This window comes from Jaculus jaculus, chromosome 10 (genome assembly GCF_020740685.1).
Source record: "Jaculus jaculus isolate mJacJac1 chromosome 10, mJacJac1.mat.Y.cur, whole genome shotgun sequence".
NCBI lineage: Eukaryota > Metazoa > Chordata > Mammalia > Rodentia > Dipodidae > Jaculus > Jaculus jaculus.
Genome location: NC_059111.1, coordinates 62,875,963 through 62,883,939, shown reverse-complemented (window position 1 = coordinate 62,883,939; position 7,977 = coordinate 62,875,963). Strand labels below are relative to the sequence as shown.

Here is a 7,977-nt window from a genome sequence, read left to right as displayed (position 1 = left end):
TCACAGAAAAAAATCAGCTGTTATCTAAAAATGTGTTATTAAGAAGAATGATTTGTAAGCAATGATTAGGGGAAAATGGAATTTTCCAGTCTTGCTGTGGCAATAAGTCAAGGCAGGATTCAGGAGATAGGAATTCTGTTTTAGATATCCCTCACCTCAAGCAATATGGGCAACAATATTTGTAGAAATTAACTACAGATTGATTTGGTGTATTGACAGGTACTGCCTTGGAGAGTAAGAGTGCAATTATAGAAGGAGGTAGAGAGTGTATCATCTGCAATTCAGAAAAATGTTCTTCATTCTCAGCATTGATACAGATTGGAACATGAAGTTCAAGCTTAACAATAAAAATAATTGAGTCCCAAATGGGAGAATAGCATGAACTGACCTTGGACAGCCTTTCTAGAATATTCTGTAATTGGATTATATAATGGAGTTAGTAGGGCCATTTTATGTGCCTGTGAATTGAAGGATTCCCATTCAAAGCAAGGCTGTATTGTTGATTTAAGTTGGATCCTTTCAGTAGATGTGGTATAATATGATGATCCCTGCCATTTGGGAAGCAGAGGCAATGCCAACTGCCATTTGATGGCTGATAAAAGTTGCATCATATCATGAGTTGAGGAAAACTGGAAAGAAGTAAGACTGTTGCAGTCACTCAAATCTCATCAAAACAGAAATACAGAGGCTACAGAGAACTCAACACTAAATCAGATTTCTAACGTGCTCACCAAGGCTCAAAGAACAAAGTGGAAGAAGGAGCAAAAGACTGTAAGAGCTTCAGATAGAGTAGGATTAGCCTAAGACATGGTTTCCCCCAGGATCCCACAGTGAATATCAATAACTCCATGGGTGAGGGCCCTCAGTGGAATGGGAACAGGAAAGAAGGAATGTAAGAGTATAAACTTCTAAAAATTAATTTTAAAAAAGAAGACTTTTGGTATTAATATGAAAATAATCAAGCAGAGACCTAGGAATGAGGCCCATTTTTATTGAAAGAGAAACAAGATGGTATTTTTTAAAAAGTTCTAGAAACTGTATTATTTCATCCCAAGTAAAGTCTATGAGATCACCCTGAAGAAGCAGATCAAGGATGAACTCTCTAAGTTGGGAACTGGTGATATCTTCAGTGTTAGAAGGAAAGTAAGAGGGAAAATTTTGAAGGACAATATCAAAAAAGTGGTGAGCATGCAGAAGAGAGCTTGAAGCAACAACGTGGTCCATAAGTGTTAAGTGTCTCGGCAATCAGGATTTATAGCACTTGAAGTCTTCTTGAACAGTAAGTGCAGCTCCCCGGTGGGCTCATCATTGACAGAGCTGGTAAATCTTGGACTGGCTGAGAAGTGAGCCTAGAACAGGAAAGTTGGATTGAGGGAGAAAATCCATGAGGCTTAACTGTAGTGAAAGTTGCCAGGACTCAGTTGGAGTCAGTCCAGATGGGCTCCAGGAGATTTTTGTCCTGTGGGTAAAATGTTGAGATATACCCAAACTCAGGTTAGTGAGGAGAGGTCTGGTCTAGGGATCTCCTATGTCTCTAGTTGATTATTTTCCTGCTACCACTGACAGTTCTTACATCATATCTGCCTTCCTCAACTTACTATTCAATACCACTTCTATCAACTATCTTGTTCCTTGGAATAAGTCCAATCTTTATTATTAATGGATTTGATGTTTAGTCCCCAGGAATATCACATACTGTGCAATGAGTTTGGGGATTTTATAAAATAACTACCTGAATGAATGGCCTTTCACATAGGACCAGAAATGGGACAAGATGTATTCTAGTTTAAGAGTAGATGATAGGAGACCTTGGAAGTGCCACTGAGCAAAGTATTGGCTAGGACTGTTGGGCTCCTATATTAATTTAATAAGGAGTGCTTTAATATTTAGTCAATCCTCTTTATTTTTCCTGATGTTTGTTAGTGCTATGTGACATGTAAATAATGCATTATTTGAAGGTTTTTTACTAATTATATAGGTTATTTTCAAGCTAGACCATTATCTGGTTGTAAAAAACATGAATTTTATCTTCAAGAGTACTATTATGACTTCTGAGGCCTTTCAATCTTATCAGGAAACACTTCTATGTCTCTAGTGAGGGAGTCAACAAAGATGCCTAAGTGTCAAAGAGTCCCTATTGTAGGGGCATATTGGGGAATCTATCTGCCTATCTTCTGACAAGACTCCTCACACAATAGGCCAGAGGAATAGAGAAGTTTGGTGAGCTCCTTCTAGGTTCATGCAGCAGTGGTATTTTGGACAGGATAGAGATATCAGCTATAAGGTTTGGAAACTTTCTTACCTGTTAATAAAGTCTCAATAAAGTCCTAGTGGGACTTAGCTCCCAGATGGAGACTGTTTAGAATCTCCTACCACGAAGACTTGGGCATTAAAAGTCAACATTAACTCAGTCCTGTTAACCAGCCCTTTAGGGTAAGAGCTAAATTATTGGCTAATGCTCTCAGAATTTCCTTCAGAGTATAGTAGGGACAAGGAAGTATAGGGACAGGTATTAAGGCTGCCTGAAGATGGAACCCATGGGTCAGCTTAGCTCTGTCTGTTGGCTTGGTTATTTATGAGTGACAACGAGCAATTTTCTTTTGGTAATTTTTACCAGTGTTGAGAGTTTGACAGTCTCCAGCAAAGCCATGATATTAGGGGCATTTTTGATTAGGGCATTTTGCCTTGTTATGAGGCTTCTTTCTTTCCAAATGTGCCATGAGCATGAACTACCAATCACAGGCTGAGTTGGTATGTAGATGCTAAGTTTCATATTCCCTCCCACTAGCCCCAACCCACATGGGGGAAGATGATAACTTCAACTGTTTTGTGCTGATGAGGTACTTCCTGGCAAAGGGGAAGATTCAATGATTTCTGAAAGGCAGGCAACTGCACACTCCTGAGTCCATAGATCCCATCCTAGATGCAACTACTACCACCAGTGAAACACATGGCCGCAGGACCAAGGGAAGGATGTTCTGAAGTATTATTTAGCATTACTAAAGAGATCCATGATTTCTAAGCAGGAATTCTAGAACAAGTGGTGGGAACTTGGGTCTGGCAGTAAGATATCAGGGATTAGGCTTTGATACAGCCTAATGCTAAACTATGGGGTTTCTAAAAGGAGGATCTGATATTTGCAAAGGTAGATGTTAGAAATCCAGCAAAAAGGCTAAGAGTTTGACATACCTATTGCTTGGTGGGGTATGAATAGAATGAATCCTTACCCCACCTGTTTGCAACATAGGCAACAGGCCAAGTGGTGAGTATATGAAGATTTTGACTAATATTCCCTGGTTGGCCACACTTATGAAAGCCTGATGAGGGACATGACAGGGCAGGAAAGAAGGTCTAATGGACTTGAGTTTTAATGTGCAAGATGGGATTGCACAAGGAAGAAGTACTTGGGGTTGTCCTGATATAGGCATGGAAATAATTATGGCTGCTCCCATGTCTTAGGCCCAACAGATTGTGTTTCCTTTCCTTCCTTTTCTTGGTACTTGAAGACTCTTCCTGGTTATTGAATCCCTGGAAAGCTATATCTACTAATGTAGGAAAAAGGGATTTGAGGCTCCTAACTTAGGTTTTGAAGTTTTGTCTGACATCCAAGGAGACATGGATGATGAAATTGACAAAATAACAAAGACCTTAGGAGTCTCTGGGTCCAGGTTGGTATATCTATGCAAACTTCAGTCAATAATAAGTAAATAGGCCTGTGTTCTACATGGACCCCTGAGTTATTTCTTTCTGTTTAGAATAATTAACAGTTTTAACACTTCCCTTTTAAATAACTTCTGTTAAACCTGTCAGCATGCAATTATAGGGTTCCCTATATCCTCAAATGTCCATTTAGGGTCTGTTTTAGGAAGTACATCTTCACTGATAGGGATCTCCCATGCATTATGGGCATAGATCTCATAAGTTTGTCACTTATCCAGTGACAAAATGTGGGCCTTTGCCTCATGGACACAGGAGGTAGTTAAAACCATGTATGTATGCTGCCAAGCTTGGTCAAAGGAGGTAGTTAAGGCATAAAATAATTAGATAAAGGAAGGTTTCTTGGTTAAAAGAGCCAGTTTGGCTTCCATCTGGGCCAGGTGAGGCCTGGAGAAAGGAAAATGGACTTTGACTGTGCCTAGTTCTCCATTGTTGATTGCACAGAGGTACAGGCCTCCCCAAGCAGCAGTAGGTACTTGATCCCTGAAGATATTCCCTGATCTGGTATGGGCAGGGAAGAAAGCATTAGGATCCTCTGTATTTCACGGAGGGAATGAAGTCTCCTGGGGAGGCTGATTTGGGAAGTGATCAGGATAAGGGGAACAAAGGAGTTGTGGTTCAGGAGGTTCTGGCCTTCTGAGCATTTCCCTTATACCTCCCCCACCCCTCTATCCTCCACCACAAATCTGGCCAAACACATGCAGCAAATAGGTAAAGAGTGAGAGCACTGGTTGCCCAGGGTTGGCAAAGGGAAGCTCACCAATCTTGTTTCTAGTGAAGTCTTCAGATGGACAATGTCAATCTCAATAGGGCTGCCTAAAAGAAAATGGAAAGAAAAACTATTGGAGGTAGAAAATATCTTTTGTAGCAGATTCACGCTGGACATTTTGACACTACCTACTGTGCTACATGGTGGAAATGGGGATTGAAATGAAAGACAGAAAGCAGTCCTTTCTCCTGTATGGGCTCAATGCTTGGGACCCCTTAATCCAGACCTACAGATTTCATGAAAGAGTTAACTTGGTCAGGACTCATCAATCACCAAGGAAAGCAAGTCCTCCTACAAATATCTGTAAGATAGGCCAAGTCTCTTGCCCTAGAGGACTGTGACATTGTCTATGAATGTAGTGATATCTTCAGGCCTCAACATTTTAAATGTAGACTTCCTTATGGTCACAATTAGCCTTCCCTTCACGTCTCCTGGAATCTGTTTCATTTTTGCATACTAGAGTGGTCATTGGTGACTTGAGTATTTAATACACTGAATTTTAGTATTTACTATTTTTCAGGATCTCACTCTAGTACAGACTGACCTGGAACTCTCTCTGTAGTTCAGGCTAATCTCAGGCTCTCAGTGATTCTCCTACCTCAGCCACTCCCGTGCTGGGATTACAATCATTATACTTGGTGCCAAACTCAACATTTTTGTCCCCTCCTCCAGTTTTAGGTATTTGAGATTAAATTCTCTGCTGTCATCTTTTGGATGTTTTCTTGTATCTTTGGTTTTGTTTTCAGATGTGCAATTTTATTATTTCTCTCTACAGGAAGTTAGAGGGCTACTACCTATCTACCACTGTAATCAGAAATTAGGTCTTCACATTTTAAAACTTGTTTACAGTTCCAAATTAGTGACTATTTACCTGTTTTATTCTTCTGTTGTTAATTTTTGTCTCATATCCTTAAAGATGGCATTTCCTTTTTTCTGAACTATATATATATTTCTAATAATATTTCTTAGTTTACTACTTTTGTATCATTTCTAGTTGTTTTCTTAATATGCTATTATTTCTTTGTCACTGATTGATTTAAGTGCATATAAGATTTTAAAATGAATGTTATTTCTATAGTTAATATAATTCTAGTTAACTTTTCCTTTGAATTAATGAAATTTTTAGTTCTAATTTTATTTTTAACCATGCTACTATCATTTATATACATCATGGCACCAAATAGTTGAGGATATATCCTCTTTGTGTATTTATAAAATATACATGAAGATATACTCATGGGATAGGTTTCAAAATAAATCTTAACATATTTGAAAACATTGAACATTTTTATACTCTTTGACCCAAATGAAATTAAACTGCAAAATTATACATGTAGAAAAGTTTACAGAGTTCAGTGACTTGTTGCCCAAAGAAGAAATAACACAAAAATTAGAAATATTTATAGAAAGCAGAGGAAATAATGCATATATTAATGAAACTGATAACAGAAAGTAAGCCAGAGGAAAGTAGTAAAATCATGATTATTCTTTGGAAATATTGAAAAAAATCTGGTCATAAAACAAGAAAATCAAATCATAGTTAAATAGTAGGCATGGGGAAAAAAAGGAAATCATAGATTTTTGTGGCTTTCATATGAACTACCCGTCACAGTCTCATGTGTTTCAACACTTAGTCCCCAGCTGGTACAGCTTTGGGAATTTGCGGAATCCATATAATACGAGGCCTAGCTGGGGATGCAGGTCTGGGGTTGAGGAGCAGGTTGTTGGGAGTACACTGACCTGGGCTACTTTCTGTCTGTACTCTACTTCCTAGTCTGTAAAGTTAGGCAGAAAGCTGCCAAACTTTGTCTGCCATGGGCTGATCTACTCACCATGACTTTCCTGCTATGATGGATTCTACCCTCCAAAACCATTAGCCACAATAAACCTTTCCTCCCTTAAGTTATTTCTGTCATATATTTTGGCCACAATTTAAGAAAAGTATCTAATACAGAGATCTTTAATATACCATGAACAATTTTATGTCAATGAATTAGAAAACAATTACACTAACAATCCCCTTGAAAGATACAAATTATTAAAGCTCGCATAAGAAAAATAAAATATAAGTAAACTTATACCTATTAAGGAAGTGATTTCTGTACATAAGAAAAACCTTCTCTCAGAGAAAACATGTCCACAGATCTACCAGTAACTTCTACAACTCACATTAAGTATGGAAGTTGGGAAGGAAAAGAATGAAAAGTCAAAGAAATAATAAAAGAAACTAGACTATAAATGTAAAGATGTGAAAAGTAAATAAGAGATATAAAGTTTCTTAAAACGATACCAGCAGAAACACTGACACTTTGGCCTGGGAGGACACAGGCATACTTTAGAAAGGAACAGCCCTGGTAGAATTACTAATATACATGCCATGTTTCATGCAAACCAAGAAAATATTGGTAAAAGAAGTTGAAACCAAGAGCAGAGAGGGAAAGACCAAGACCTTTCAAGACACAAATGAAAGCTCTGGCTCAGAGAAAGAATCATAAAGGATTATCACCAATCCTTTAAACCTGATCAGGTAATTCAGAGTATAGTATTCCTGGATAACTTTGATAATTTCTTTGAACCAATGTATTTCTACTTACCTTCCATTTCTTGCTTCTTAAGAATTGGCATGCCTGTATCTTGCCATACCACTGTATGTAGGAGATGCTGTGGTCACTGAAGTTGTCATTTTACTTTTCCAGTAAAGAGTAATTGTGTCTCAAGAAGTACACCTAGTGAATTATACCCAGGACCTTCACAAGCATGTGACTTACTTTACTTAAATGGTGAACATCACTGGCTGATGGATCCTTCATCTCCTATAGTTATAAATCAAACAGACTAGTTTTAGTTGAAAGAAATATGGAAGTTTATTAGAAAAAAGAACTACAGCAAGCTACTTCATAAGCAGGAAAGTTATAAGTAAGTATGTACATTTTGTTTTATGAAGTAGAGTTTGACTAATGTTTCTGGGGAATATTTTGCACATTCATATTTTTCTTTGGAGAAGAACTTTGCATACAAATTAGAATGTACATCCACCTGTTATAGTTCCCCACTGGATGGAGACCTCATGATGTTAACATGGTAATGAAGGTATAATGAGCCTCATAGACAGGCCTGGTAAGATTAGCTGGATCTTGTTGCCTGCTGGTCCTAAACCTGACTGCCTGGTAACTTCCTGTCTTTCTGCTTATTTATTGTACAAAGTGCTATTCCTGTCTATTTTCTGCAGCTTTGCAAATTCAAGAATTCAGACTTTTGAGCTAATGAGGATTACATGAGCCAATGCAGTAAAAGTGAGACCCTTGGAGTCTATGGGCATGAAAGGATGAGGTGTGCATTGGCAGGGTCTTGAAATTTGATAGCAGCCAGTGGAAGAGTGGATTGTCAGATACTTCCAAAAATTATGGACCATATTTTACTTTCTCTGCATAATCCCTAGCACTTGAATATGATAGATCTTTATTCCAGTAGTTGCTTTTGGTTATTGGTAG

General features: G+C 38.1%; 1 long non-coding RNA gene across 1 annotated transcript; it reads right to left on the bottom strand.

Moving 5' to 3' along the window:
• Positions 1 to 1,194: 1,194 nt before the first annotated feature.
• On the bottom strand, positions 1,195 to 7,299 carry LOC123463997. Its single transcript, XR_006639290.1, has 3 exons — positions 7,255 to 7,299; positions 4,478 to 4,533; positions 1,195 to 1,459 (listed from the first exon to the last, which is right to left on the bottom strand). It is a non-coding gene; the product is annotated as an uncharacterized LOC123463997 (long non-coding RNA).
• Between the last annotated feature and the right edge of the window lie 678 nt (positions 7,300 to 7,977).